Source organism: Marmota flaviventris, chromosome 2 (genome assembly GCF_047511675.1).
Source record: "Marmota flaviventris isolate mMarFla1 chromosome 2, mMarFla1.hap1, whole genome shotgun sequence".
NCBI lineage: Eukaryota > Metazoa > Chordata > Mammalia > Rodentia > Sciuridae > Marmota > Marmota flaviventris.
The window spans coordinates 35,108,159-35,124,219 of NC_092499.1; positions in this window are offsets into that span (position 1 = coordinate 35,108,159).

The following is a 16,061-nucleotide window of genomic DNA, read 5'->3' on the forward strand; positions in this document are numbered from 1 at the left end:
AGAAAAAAATAAATATTCTTTGTTTCTTGTATACTATATTTGAAAAGATATTGCTGTCTAGATAGAATTATGAGTTCAATTCACAGTAAGTACAAAGGACAGAGAGATATATTAAACCTATCATAAGTATATCACAAGAAAAATTCATAGTGTGAAACATATTCTGCAGGACAAAAAAAACCCTGAATTTTTTGACATTAAGCTTCAGAGAATGAAATGGAATGAGGAGACCTAGAGTTTAAAGAGTCTGAAAATTAATCAGTCATACTGTGTGTCCCTTAGGTGTATGCTGAATCAATCAAACTGTAAAATAATTGAAAATTGAACATACATTGAACATTCAATTGTATGAAGGGGCATTGTGAACATTTCAAGAATTTCAAATTTAGATATTTGCAGTAAAACTATCAATGAAAACAATTTTACACCTGGGACTTATAAAATGGTTCAGGGAAAAGTAGTTGGGTAATAAAGTGAAAGAAGTTTGGTCATAAATTAATAATTGATGAAAATGTGTGATGGATACATAGGGGTTAATTTCTCCATATTATACTTTCAAATATATTTGAAGTTATCCTTATTATCACTAAAAAATATGTTAGCTGGATTCAAACCCTATCATCATTTTTTTCCTTTCCTTCTTTTTTTTAAAATTGATTTTATATTTAAATACACAAAAGCAGAATATGTTACAATTTTATTACATATAGAGAGCAAAATTTTTCATATCTTTGTATATAAAGTATGTTCACACCAATTCATGTCTTTATACATACACTTTGTTGTTTTTTTTTTTTTTTTGCATTACGATTCTTATTACACATATATACAACAATTTTTCACATCTCTGTATTTAAAGTACGTTGACACCTAATTTGTGTCTTCATTAATGTACATTGGATAATGATGTTCATCACATTCCACCATCCTTGCTAATACCCTGCCTCCTCCCTTTCCCTCCCTCCCCTCTTCCATATCTAGAATTCATCTACTTCTCCCATGTTCCTCCTCCCTACCCGACTATGAGTCAGCTTCTTTATATCAGAGAAAACATTTGGCATTTGTTTTTTTGGGATTGGCTAACTTCACTTAGCATTATCTTCTCCAACACCATCCATTTACCTGCAAATGCCATGATTTTATTCTCTTATTGCTGAGTAAAATTCCATTGTATATATGTACCACATTTTTTTTATCCATTCATCCAGTAAAGAGCATCTAGGTTGGCTCCCCAGTTAAGCTATTGTGAATTGTGCTGCTATAAACATTGATGTGGCTGTGTCCCTGTAGTATGCTGTTTTTAAGTCCTTTGGGTATAGTCCGAGGAGAGGGATAGCTGGGTCAAAAGGTGGTTCAATTTCCAGACTTCCAAGGAATCTCTGTACAGCTTTCCATATTGGCTGCACCAATTTGCAGTCCCACCAGCAATGTATGAGTATGCCTTTTTCCCCACATCCTCACCAACACTTATTGTTGTTTGCCTTCATAATAGCTGGCATTCTGACTGGAGTGAGATGAAATTTTAGAGTAGTTTTGATTTGCATTTCTCTGATTTCTAGAGATGATGAACATTTTTTTCATATATTTGTTGATTGATTGTATATCCTCTTCTGAGAAGTGTCTGTTCAGATCTTTGGCCCATTTGTTGATTGGGTTATTTGTTTTATCAGTGCTTAGTTTTTTGAGTTCTTTATATACCCTAGAGATTAGTGCTTTATCTGATGTATGAGGGGTAAAGGTTTGCTCCCAGGATGTAGGCTCTCTTTTATCTCACAGATTGTTTCTTTTGCTGAGAAAAAACTTTTTAGTTTGATTCCATTCCATTTATTGATTCTTGGTTTTAGTTCTTGCACTATAGGAGTCTTATTAAGGAAGTTGAGGCCTAATCCCACATGATAAAGATTAGGGCCTACTTTTTCTTCTATTAGACGCAGCGTCTTTGGTTTAATTCTAAGTTCTTTGATCCATTTTGAGTTAAGTTTTGTGCATGGTGAAAGATAGGGGTTTAATTTCATTTTGTTGCATATGGATCTCCAGTTTTCTCAACTCCACTTGTTGAAGATGCTATCTTTTATCCAGTGAATGTTTTTGGCACCTTTGTATAATATGCGATAATTGTAATTTTGTGGGTCGGTCTCTGTGTCCTCTATTCTGTACCATTGGTCTTCCAGTATGTTTTGGTGCCAATACCATGCTGTCTGGTATAGTGATGCCACCTGCATCGCTCTTCCTGCTAAGGATTGCTTTAGCTATTCTGGATCTCTTATTTTTTAGACGAATTTCATGATTGATTTTTTTTTTTTATTTCTATGAGGAATGCCATTGGAATTTTGATCAGGATTACATTAAATCTGTATAGTGCTTTTGGAAGTATGGTCATTTTGATAATACTAATTCTGCCTATCCAAGAGCAAGGTAGATCCTTCCATCTTCTTAGGTCTTCTTTGATTTCTCTCTTTAGGATTCTATAGTTTTCATTGTATAGATCTTTCACCTCTTTCATTAAGTTGATTCCCAAGTATCATTTTTTTTGAGGTTATTGTGAATGGGGTAGTTTTTCTCATTTCCTTCTCAGAGACTTTGTCACTGATATACAGAAATGCCTTTGATTTATGGGTGTTGATTTTATATCCTGCTACTTTGCTGAATTAATTTAGTAGTTCTAGAAGTTTTCTGGTGGAGTTTTTTGGGTCTTCCAGGAATAGAATCATATCTTCAGCAAAAAATGCTAGTTTAAGTTCTTCTTTTTCTATACTTATCCCTTTAATTTCTTTAATCTGTCTAATTGCTCTGGCTAGTGTTTCAAGAATAATGTTGAATAGAAGTGGTGATAGAGGGCATCCCTGTCTTGTTCCGGTTTTTAGAGGTAATGTCTTCAATTTTTCTCCATTTAGAATGATGTTTGCCTGGGGCTTAGCGTAGATAGCCTTTACAATGTTGACATATGTTCCTGTTATCCCTAGTTTTCTAGTGTTTTGAACACAAAGGGGTGCTGTATTTTGTCAAATGCTTTTTCTGCATCTATCGAGATGATCATATGATTTTTATCTTTAAGTCTATTGATGTGATGAATTACATTTATTGATTTCCATATGTTGAACCAACCTTGCATTTCTGGGGTGAATCACAATTGATCATGGTGCACTATCATTTTGTTATGATTTGTATTCGATTTGCCAGGATTTTATTGAGAATTTTTGCATCTATATTCATTAGATATATTTGTCTGAAGTTTTCTTTCTTTGATCTGTCTTTGCCAGGTTTTCGGATGAGAGTGATATTGGTCTCATAGAATGAGTTTGGAATTACTGCCTCTTTTTCTATTTCCTGAAACAAATTGAAGAGTATTAGTATTAGTTCTTCTTTAAAGGTCTTATAGAACTTGGCTGTGTATCCATCAGGTCCTGGGCTTTTCTTGGTTGGTAAGCTTTTGATGGCTTCTTCTATTTCCTCACTTGATATTGGTCTGTTTAAATTGTGTATATTTTCTTGACTCAATCTGGGCAAATCTTATGACTTAAGAAATTTGTCAATGCCTTCAATGTCTTCTATTTTATTGAAGTATAAGTTTTCAAAATAATTTCTAATTATCCTCTGTATTTCAGTAGTGTCTGTCATGATATTACCTTTTTCATCACATATGCTGGTAATTTGAGTTCTCTCCTTCTCTTTGTTAGCATGGCTAAGGGTCTGTCAATTTTATTTATTTTTTCAAAGAACCAACTTTTTGTTTTGTCAATTTTTTCAATTGTTTCCCTTGTTTTGATTTCATTGATTTCAGTTCTGATTTTAATTATTTCTTGCCTTCTACTGTTTTTGCTGCTGGTTTGTTCTTCTTTCTCTAGGGCTTTTAGATGTAGTGTGAGGTCATTTATTTGTTGACTTTTTCTTCTTTTAAGGAATGAACTTCATGCAATGAATTTTCCTCTTAGTACTGATTTCATAGTGTTCCAGAGATTTCAATAAATTGTGCCTATGTTCTCATTTACATCTAAGAATTTTTTAATCTCATCCTTGATGACTTCTATGACCCATTGTTCATTCAGTACCATATTGTTTAATCTTCTGGTGATGGAGAAATTTTTATTTTTTATTGTGTCATTGATTTCCAATTTTATTCCATTATGATCTGATAAAATGCATGGTAGCATCTCTATTTTTTTTGTATTTGTTAAGAGTTGCTTTGTCACATAGTATATGATCTATTTTTGAGAAGGATCCATGTGCTGCTAAGAAGAAAATGTATCCGCTTGATGCAGGTTGAAATATTTTATATATGTCAGTTAAGTCTAACTTACTGATTGTGTTATTGAGTTCTATAGTTTCTTTATTCAACTTTTGTTTGGAAGATCTATCCAGTGGTGAGAGAGATGTGTTAAAGTCACCCAAGATTATTGTGTTGTGCTCAATTTGACTCTTGAGCTTGAGAAGAGTTTGTTTGATGAACATAGCCTCACCATTGTTTAGGGCATATATATATATTTATGATTGTTATGACTTGTTGGTGTATGGTTCCTTGAGCAGTATGTAATATCTATCTTTATCCCTTTTGATTAACCTTGGCTTGAAGTTTATTTTATTTAATATGAGTATGGAAACCCTTGCTTGATTCCATAGTCCATGTGAGTGGTATGATTTTTCCCTACCTTTCACCTTCATTATGTGTATGTCTTTTCCTATCAGATGAGTCTCCTGGAGGCAGCATATTGTTGCATGTTTTTTTTAAATCCAATCTGTTAGCCTATTTCTTTTGATTGGTGAGTTTAAGCCATTAACATTTAGGATTACTATTGAGACATGGTTTGTATTTCCAGCCATATTTGTTTGTTTTTGTTATTTAACTTGTCTTGGTTTTCCTCTTTGATGAGTTTTTCCTTTAGTGTACTACCTCCCTCTGTTGATTTTCATTGTTGTTTTTCATTTCCTCTTCATGGAATATTTTGCCAAGGATGTTTTGTAGTGCTGGTTTTGTAGCTATAAATTCTTTTAACTTTTGTTTATTGTGGAAAGTTTTCATTCCATCTTCAAATCTAAAGCTCAATTTTGTTGGATACAAGATTTTTGGTTGGCACCCATTATTTTTCAGAGCTTGATATATGTTGTTCCAGGATATTCTAGCTTTCAGGGTTTGTGTTGAAAAATCTGCCATTATCCTAATTGGTTTTCCCTTATGTGTAATCTGATTCCTTTCTCTTGTGGCTTTTAAAAATTCTCTCCTTTGTCTCTATATTGGGCATTTTCATTATAATGTGCCTTGGTGTGGATCTGTTGTTATTTTTTACATTAGGCAACCTGTAGGCTTCTTGAATTTTGATTTCCAATTCATTCTTCATGTTTGAAAAGTTTTTTGATATTATTTCATTAAATAGAATGTCCATTCCTTTAGTTTGGACCTCCATGCCTTCCTCTATGCCAATAACTCTTAAATCTGGTCTTTTTATACTATCCCATACTTCTTGGATATTCTGCTCATGGTTTCTTATCATTTTCACTGTGTGGTCTATGTTTTTTTCAAGATGATTTATTTGATCTTCATTATCTGATATCCTATCTTCTAAGTGGTCTACTCTGTGGGTGATACTTTCATTTGAGTTTTTAATTTGGTTCATTATTTTTTTTCATTTCAAGAATTTCTGGGTTTTTTTTTTTGTTGTTGTTGTTTGTTTGTTTGTTTGTTTTTGTGGAACCTCTATCTCCCTGTTGAGGTGATCTTTTGCTTCTTGGATTTGTTTATGTACTTCATTGTTGAAGTGATTTTCACTGCCTGTATTTGTTCTCTTGTGTATTATTTGAGATCCCAAAACATTTTAACCATGTATATCCTGAAATCTTTTTCTGTCAATTTTTTCTGCTGTAGCTGCCAATGCTTCTAATGATGTGTTGTCTTGCTTTGTTTGTGGTTCTTTCTTCTCTTGTCTTTTTGTGTTGCTCATGTGTCTTCCTTTCCAGCTCTGTGGAGCTGGTGTGTTATTGTTTTTACCCTAAACATTTGTAGTGCTCTTGTAGGGTTCCAGGATCTCTCCTTTGTGGGGAAGGACAATGTTAACAGATCCCAATGTCAACAATACATAACCTATAAACAAATTGTTCTTATTAAGACATTTACAGTTTAGTCTCAATGTCCAGAAATGTTGGATTCAATTATTATTTAAAATATAATCAGTAGTTTCATTAAAAGATTTACAGTTTCTGGTGGTGGACAATGAACTGGGGGCCAGGCATAAGACAAAATATTGAGGGGAGAATATGTGATGGTATAGGGTTAATATATCTTAGGAAATATAAAGGAGAAATCTAGTGAAGAGGGTTAGTAAAAGGAGAATAGATAGGAGATAATTTGGGGTAGATAATTACGTTGGAAGACAGTAGAGTACATAAAACAAACATACATATGTTTTTAGAAAAATACAGGATACTAAAATAGTATAATTTGGAGGGTGGAGGAAGAAAAAAAGAGAAAAATGGGAAAGAAAGAAAAAAAAGGAAAAAGGGGGCCTTATGCAATTCCTCTATATTATATTATTCAGGTGACTTAGTCCTCAAAGTCCTAGTTCATGCAAAGTTCTTGGTTTTACATATGTTGGAGATGTGAGGGCCTTAGGATAGAAGGGTAGAAGAGAAAGAAGTAAAGAAAAAAAATACTCTTAGAGATCTGTTTCTTTCTTTCCTCATCCAGTAGGTATCTCTGCCCCCAGGATGGTGTAGGTAGCCAGGATGTGAAGACTGAACCTGGTGTGGAGCATCTGGAAGTGGGGATTGCTACCCACCAGTCCCTGCAAGGAAATAGCTCCTCATGAGTCTTCTTTTGTGACCACTCATCTGACTTGAGCCCCCAGTATCTTCTCCCTCCCTTGCTTGGAGATTTCCCAAATCTTGATCTCTCCTTTGTGCTTAAAACTTTAGTCCCCTCCCCAGTCTTATTTATCAGGTCCCAACTCTGGGACCTCTGACCCCCAGGCTCACACCAGGTGGGCGGTGCCTTGTTCCCATTGCACTCCTGAATGACTGACAGCTGATCTTGTATTGGGTGGCCACTGTGCCTGGGTAATGCTGTTGGGGTGGGGGGGAATAATTGGAAATCAGGTACCTGCTCAGATGGCAATCCAATCTGATAGCCACGCCAACCACAAAATGGCAAGGGAGGTTTTCCAAGATGGTGTCTGTCTGCTTCAAGCGCTGGGGTGTCTGGTGATATGGGGGAGCTGGGCAGTGGCCTTGTGCTGTGTATAGGTAGCAGCCAAGTGATCTGTGTGGGAGTGGAGTGCAGTCTGGAGTTCTGCAGAGGTGCTGATAGTTGTTTCTGCTATGCCGCTTGTGAGCCGTGTGTGATCTAGAACTGTGGGCTTTGGGTCCGGTGTCTGGAGACTTACTTGAGCCCAGAGGCTCTGATTTCTGCACTGGTAGTTGCAGCTCTGGTGATTTCTGCAAAAATCCACTGGTCCCTGGAGATCTGATCTAGGAACTGCCCCCACCTAATATAGAGAGAAAGTTGAGCCAAGATGGCAGTGGTCTGCTTTCAGTGCTGGGGTGTCTGATGAAGTTGGTGGAGTTGGGTAATGGTGTTGTACTGTGGGTAGGTAGCAGCTGAGTGACCTGTGTGGGAGCAGAGTGAAGTCTTGGCAATCTGCAGATGTGTGGATACATGATTCTGCTAAGGTGTTTGCCAAGTCTTGCATGGACTGGAACTTCAGGCTTTGGGTCCTGCTCGAACACTGAGGCCTGGAGCCCTGCACAGGGTCACAATGCTGGTGATTTCTGCAGAGACCAGCTGTATAGGGGTCCTCTAACACTCTCAGAAATGCAGTATTCTGATTAGTTGAGATCTGGATCACAGAGCAACACAGAATGCTGCCTCCCTCTGGTCTGCCATCTTGAAGAAGCCTCAAACCCTATCATCTTGATTGCAGAATAACCTTTGACATATTCTTTAACTTGTTGGTGCCCCATTTGTAAAATGGTGATATATTACCTATCATGTGGAGTTGAGTTGGGAATCAAAATCATAAGTCTATATTAGGTATATTGATCTATATTAGTTATATATACATAATATATGAACATCAATATAAACTATTATATATTCAGACACTATGTATATGTGTGCTAAGAGCCACAGCCAAGTAATGTGACGCATGGCATTTTTGGTTGAAAGGTGATTCGAGCAAGCCATTGAGATGATATGATTATGTTAAGATCTGCATTCATATGGATATTGGACTCCTGCTGTCCACCTCGGCCTGCTACAGGACTCCTGGAGAGTTCCCATTGGTTGGCTAAGTGCGGTAGGAGGGAATTCTGGAGGAGGGACTTCCTGTTGGGGTCCAGGAGAACGCGGTGTGGGTCGGTCGGCAATCTGGCCGGGAGCGTATGGGGCATTGGCGGCAGTTTCAAAAAATAAAGTTTGTTCCTGCTTCAGTGGCTCGTGATTTGTGCCCAGCCAGACTGCGGCAATTGGTGGCCCATGCGGGGGATGCCTGAAGCTTGGAGGTGAGTAAAATTGCTCGCCCCTGAGGGAAGGCAAGAGAATGGGTGACCATTTCAAAAAACAATGTGTTCTTGTTTTGATTTATTTTGTTTTTGTTTCAAGCTGTCTATCCCTAGAACTTTCTCAGGCAAACTGGGAAAAATGGTTGGCTCAAGGTTTGAAGTTGTTAGGCCGTGAGAAAGAGAAAATTGATACAATGATTTTTTGTTCCGTTTTTGTTTCATTCTGTTTCGGTTTTGTTTTATGTTATCTTATTGGGTTGTATTACCTTTATAGTAGATTAGAAATTAGAAAAAAAAAAAAAAAACAAACCAAAAGACTGTTAAGTAAATTGTTAGAGGTCCAGACTATGGTAGAAAACACGTTAGGTCAAACAAAAGAGAAGGTCTCTCGAGCTAGTCAAAGAGGAAAATTTAAAGGAAGAAAGCTTGAAAGACAAACAACCATCGGGGGGGGAGCTACAACAGGAGGCTGCTACTAACTCCGTTCTATCACCAGAGGGCATAATTCAACCAACAGCTCCATCTACAGCTGAGTGGCCCTCAACCCCCATAATTGATGGACGGAATCCTGAGGCAGGACCTCAAAGATTACCATGCCCTGTACTTGAGCAGGCAGGAGGGCAACGAATTCACCATGCTTTAGATTTCAAAACAGTGAAGCAATTAAAGGAGGCTATAACAACCTATGGTCCACAAGCACACTTTACTGTGAGCATGGTCAAATCCATTACCAACTTGGACATGATGCCAGAAGATTGGGCTAACATGTGTCGATCTGTGCTAAATGGAGGACAATATTTGTTATGGAAGGTTGCCAATGAGGAATTTTGCACGGAGACAGCTAGGCGAAATGCAGCAGCTGTTTACTCTCAAAGAAATCTAGATATGTTGTTAGGAAAAGGACCTTATGAGGGTCAACGGCAACAAATTGAATATGATCCTGGTATATACGCACAAATTGCTGTAGATGCAGTTAGGGTATGGAAAACTTTACAGGGGCATGGAGATTTACAAGGACAATTATCTAAGGTAATATAAGGAACTAATGAACTTTACGCTGAATTTGTAGACAGGCTTATTCAAACGGCTTCCAGAATTTTGGGGGATACAGAACAAGCAATGCCATTTATAAAACAACTGGCTTATGACCAAGCAAATCGTTGCTGCAGGGAGGTCATTAGACCATGGAGACATGAAGATTTAAACACATATATTAAATTATGTAGAGACATTAATGAACAAGGGCAAGTCTTGGCAGCAGTACAACAGGCTTTAGATGCCAGGCCAAAAACATGCTACAATTGTGAACAAACAGGACTTTTTAAAAGGAGTTGCCCCATAGGAGGAGGGTTTAACAAAGCTAGGTATCAAAGGAATAGAATACCGGGTATTTGCCCACGATGCCATACAGGGAGACATTGGGCTAATGAATGCCGTTCTCAAACCACCATAGAGGGTACTCTGCTATCAAAAAATGGACAAGGACCAACCAAGTGTTTACTCACGATATCGTGAAGAAAGGCATCAGGCTCCATTGCCAAAAAACAGACTGGGTGGCCCAATGCTCCGGGCCCCACAAGCACAAATATACAGGGCAATGGAGGAACCCAGCAACACCATCAGGGTAGTGCCCAGGACACATTATCCATTAAATCCCTCATCAGACAAACTAGAGGGAGCGCAGGGTTGGACATCTGCGCCTCCGCCAGAGCAGTACTAACTCCAGAGATGGGAGTTCAAATCATTCCCACAGGAGTAAAAGGACCTCTTCCCCAAGGAACAGTAGGCTTATTATTGGGATGCAGTTCTTCTACACTAAAAGGACTTATGATAAGTCCTGGGGTAATTGATCCCGATTATGAAGGTGAAATAAAAATTATAGCTAGTTCTCCAAGAGGTATATCAGTAATTTCACAAGGAGATAGAATAGCACAGTTATTAATAATACCCAGCCTGCATGATAAATTTTCCAGTCGTTCTGTAGAAAGAGGTTCCAGGGGATTAGGCTCCACAGGTGTGGATTGGGTTATGCTGTCTTTAAATTTAGATTCTCGCCCAATGCTAAAACTAAATATTCAAGGACATGAATTTAATGGAATACTAGACACAGGTGCTGACCTTAGTTAGCATCATATCTCGTCAAGAATGGCCAAAACATTGGCCATTACAACAAGCCACTCAAACGCTTTGAGGCCTAGGAGTGGCAACTAATCCCCATAGAAGTGCAATGGTATTAGATTGGAAGGATCCTGAAGGATGTGAAGGAACTATACAGCCCTATGTATTGGATCATCTTCCTATAAATTTATGGGGAAGAGATGTCCTAGATCAATTAGGTTTGACATTAACAAATAACATCAATCCTAACGCGCCCACTACTAGGGCTAGACAAGGCTTTAGGAAAGAAAAAAGATTAAGAGAACAAGAACAAGGTATGACAGCACCAATTCAAATAGATCAAGGAATAAATAGACATGGATTGGGTTTTCAGAAAGGGCCACTGAGACAATCAAAATTACTTGGAAATCAGAAAGACCAGTGTGGGTTCCTCAGTGGCCCCTGACTAAAGAAAAGATACAAGTAGCCCATGACCTGGTCAAACAACAATTAGCGGAGGGACATATACAACCTTCCGTATCTCCCCAAAATACTCCCATTTTGGTCATTAAAAAGAAATCTGGTAAATGGAGATTATTTCAAGATTTAAGAGCCATTAATAATGAGATGGTTATTATGGGACCTGCTCAATCAGGGATTCCCCAATTGTCTGCTTTACCAAAAACCTGGTATGTTTTAGCTATAGTTATTAAAGACTGTTTTTCTTTCAATTCCAATTCATCCTGAGGATAGTCCACGTTTTGCATTTACTATCCCTGTACCAAATCATGAAGGTCCTGATCAGAGATATGAATGGAAAGTACTCCCTCAAGGGATGGCTAATAGTCCAACTATGTGTCAAATTTATGTTAACAAAGCAATCCAGCCACTTAGAAATCAAAATCCTGAACTACAAATATTTCACTATATGGATGATGTGTTATTGGCATATAAAGATAAAAACACATTGCTAAAATGTTATGCCACACTTACAAATTTATTAAAAAATTATAATCTAGAGATAGCAACAGATAAAGTACAATTAAATCTTCCAATTAATTATTTAGGAGTTCTATTATCCTCAACCATGGTCCATCCACCAAAAATTCAAATACGAGTAGATCAACTCAAATCACTTAATGAGTTTCAAAAGTTACTGGGAGACATAAATTGGATAAGACCTTATCTAGGCATACCAACAGGAGAGCTAGGACCTTTATTTGATATCCTAAAAGGTCCATCAGATCCAAATTCACCCCACATGTTAACGCCTGAAGCAAGAAAGGCATTAAAAATCATTGAAACATATATGGAAAATATGCATTTGGATAGAATTGATATAAGTTTGCCTTTATTATTTATTGTACTACCAACAAAAAATATTCCTACAAGAGTATTTTGGCAAGAAGGTCCATTATTGTGGATACATTTATCTTATTCTTCTAACACTATTCTTACTAGGTATCCTGAGGCTGTAGGACAATTAATACTCAAAGGAATAAGAGCAGCAAAGGGAGTGTTTGGGATTTCTCCCAATAAAATTATTACTCCATATACTATGGATCAAATTGATGAGTTAGCTAATGAGTTAAATACTTGGGCAATAATCATGTGTAAATCTAATGTTTCATTTGATAATCACTTACCATCTAATCCTTTGTTGTCTTTTTGGTCTTCGCATCCTGTAGTTTTTCCAAAAATGACAAGAAAAACACCTATCATGAATGCTCCAAATATATTCACTGATGGGTCAAATAATGGTACAGCAGCAGTAGTTACCCCTGATAAAACTTTTACATTTTTAGTACCTAAACAATCAGCTCAAAAGGTAGAGCTTAATGCAGTATTACAAGCTTTTGTGATGTTTAAATATTCTGTATTTAATTTATTTTCTGATAGTCAGTATATAGTTAATGCTATAGTATCCCTTGAAGATGCTGGTAGGATTTCCCCTTCCTCTACTGTTTTCTCTTTGCTTTCCACTATACAAAGTCTAATCTGGGACAGAAAAGATCCATTCTTTATAGGACATATCAGGGCACATACAGGATTGCCTGGAGCCCTTAGTTTGGGCATTGATTTAGCAGATAAAACTACACATGACATACATATTTTCTCTACACTAGAAGAAGCTACAAATTTTCATAAAAGGTTCCATATCAATGCCAATACTTTACAAAAGCATTTAAAAATACCTAAAGAACAAGCCAGACATATAATAAAACAATGTCAAAATTGTGTGACCTTTTTACCACAAGTTAATCTTAGAGTCAATCCTAGAGGACTGATACCTAACCATATTTGGCAGATGGACGTCACACACTTGCCAGAATTTGGAAAATTAAAATATTTGCATGTTACAGTTGATACTTCTTCCGGATTTTTGATGGGCTCCCTTCATGCCGGAGAAAAAACTAAAGATGTTATAGCTCATTGCTTACAAAATTTTGCCACTGTGGGCATTCCAAAACAGTTAAAAACAGATAATGGTCCTGGTTATACTTCTACCTCTTTTAAACAATTTTGCTCATCTTTTGGCATTACTCACATAACAGGAATTCCATACAATCCACAGGGACAAGGCATAGTTGAAAGAGCTCATCAAACTATTAAAATGTACTTGTTAAAACAAAAGGAGGGAATTGGAAAGGGGTATATATCCCCCAAAGATAAACTTAAAATAACCCTTTTTACTCTAAACTTTTAAAATTTGGATTCCTCAGGGCTTAGTGCTACGGAAAGACATTTGTATCCAAAAAATATACATAAGCCTAAGGTACTTTGGAAGGATATTCTAACAGGACAATGGAAAGGTCCTGACCCAGTGATTGTCTGGAGTCGGGGTTCTGTTTGTGTGTTTCCACAGGGAGAACAGCAGCCGATTTGGATTCCAGAGAGACTAACCAAAACAATTTCTACAGACCAAAAAAAAGATGATTTGACTCAAATCCATAACAGCTGATATCCAGAGCTCCAGCTTGGCTATTCTTACATCTGCAACAGGGATTAACCAGGATGCTTTTTTCAATATATATTTTATTATTTGCTTTTTCCCACATCATAAAGTTCTATTTTATTTTTGAGCTCATACAGACCTAGGTTAATGTTTTTCTGATCAATTTTATTTTTTGACTGTGGAGTTTTTAAACATTGCAATGGAGATTTCACCTATGTAAAGCTACAAGGCCTTTACTATTGTCTTATGTGTTGTATGTTACGTGTGCACACTTCTGTTTTCTGTTGTATGTCTGTATGTGTGTATGTCCATATATCATATATGAGGAGCACTCATGAATAAATGGATCCAATTTTTTTTTTATTATTCACGTGATTTTAATGGTTTAATTTAAATTGGGTAAACAGCTGTTGAGGATCGTTTTAAAATGTGTACAAATAAGCAGGTTAACAGATCTGTTTGTTTACTTTCACCTTTCTTTTTCATTATATTTAATAATTCTGTTCAGGATAATGTAAATTGTTCAAAAAATTGTTTTCTTAGTACTTGTTGGAATGTTACATAATTTTTTTTTAGCATCATTGCCAGAATTCCTATCTTCATCCCAGTGCCGGTGAAGACAAAGATGAAACCAAACTACAGTTTCTTCGATAGTTATCACAACAAACTGTATAAACTGATGCATCAATGAATAATAACTCAACAAGTAATGCTCATTCAAGGAGTCGATTTATTTTGGGAGGAAATGGACATATTGATAGATTCCTCCGCTTTGAACTGCTTGCAGAACTTGCCTGGAGTATGTATCACTTGTATGCATTGTGATCTATCTGTTGATGCAGTGAATTATTGTAGTGCTGGTGTATCTTTGCTGATGTGTCACCAGTGATGCAATTTTTCCTAAGGAGCCATCAATTGGCTTGGTGTCATGGCATTTCTGTATCCTCCTCCCTTCTACTAGTGATGGTCTAATTTTGGGGGCCAACAGAGGTGAGGCAAAGAACCTCACCCCCCCACTGGTGCATAGGCCTATCCACAAGTATGGCTATATGCTGGACCAGTAGTCAGTGATGGGTATGATCCAATTGCAGTGGTATCAACCTAAGACAGGAGGCGGACGCCTAGAGGTCAGTTCATCAGATGATGGGTAAGAACCATATGTTGAATTGGACAAACCTAACAGGCACAGTACCTAGCCACATTGCTTGTTGCTTAATTAAACAGAAGGGGGGAGATGCTAAGAGCCACAGCCAAGTAATATGATGCATGGCATTTTTGGTTGAAAGGTGACGCCAGCAAGCCATTGAGAGGATATGATTATGTTAAGATCTGCATTCATATGGATATTGGACTCCTGCTGTCCACCTCAGCCTGCTACAGGACTCCTGGAGAGTTCCTATTGGTTGGGGAAGTGCGGTAGGAGGGAATTCCGGAGGAGAGACTTCCTGTTGGGGTCTGGGAGAACGCGGCGTGGGTCGGTCGGCAATCTGGCCGGGAGCGTATGGGGCATTGGCGACAGTTTCAAAAAATAAAGTTTGCTCCTGCTTGAGTGGCTCGTGATTTGTGCCCAGCCAGACTGTGGCATATGTGTGTGTGCACACAAGCATGAACACAAAAAAATTTAACAGAGGTACATAGCTTTTTGTTTTGTTTGATTATTAGGGATTGAACCTAGGGGCTCATACTTGCTAGGTAAGCATCTACCACTGAGATATTTAATTTTTTTTTTGAGACAGTATTATCAAATTGCCCAGGCTGGCCTTGAGCTTGAGATCCTCCTCCCTCAGCCTCCCAAGTAGTTAGGATTATATGTGTATGCCACCATACCCAGCATGACATCTTGACACAGTGAGAAATCAATTCATGCTAGCCATTATTAATATAAGGGGTAAAGTTTGTTCTTGGACCAGCATCACAATTTTAATCATGTATTCTTTTCATAACACTATGTTTCTCCTTGATATTATTTTCAAAGCAGAGAGTAAAAAGACAGGAGATCCTGGCACAGCCTGAAACAAAGCACTCCAGCAAGGAAAATGCCCCTTGGTAAGTTTCCCCATCTGTAGCCACCCTTCCAGCAGCACTCACTCTCCCACCAACCCAAGTCCCTGGCAGAGAAGCAGCTTATGTTCACATATAAGTGCTGTTCTCAGGGAGCAGGCAGAGCTGCTTTAATCCCCCTGCCTTGGTAATTTAAGAGGAATTTTCTCATCTTTACTGAAACACTAAGCAGACATCCTGTGACATAGTCAGTATTCATGCCAGCATTCATATTGATTTGGTTTCAGCTTTTATACTACTGAAATAAACAACCCTGCAGTGTTTCACATCAAGATAAAAATCTAATAAGTAATGATATCTTCTCCCCATACAGGACTAACAAATGAGTTTCAAGACACTAAATTTATATAGGTCATGGAGTTATCCCACTCTTATTTTAAGATTAGATTAATACTTTTTCAACAGACTTGAACAATCACTGATTGCTTTAATTATTACTTCCCTGAAATGAGGTGTATAT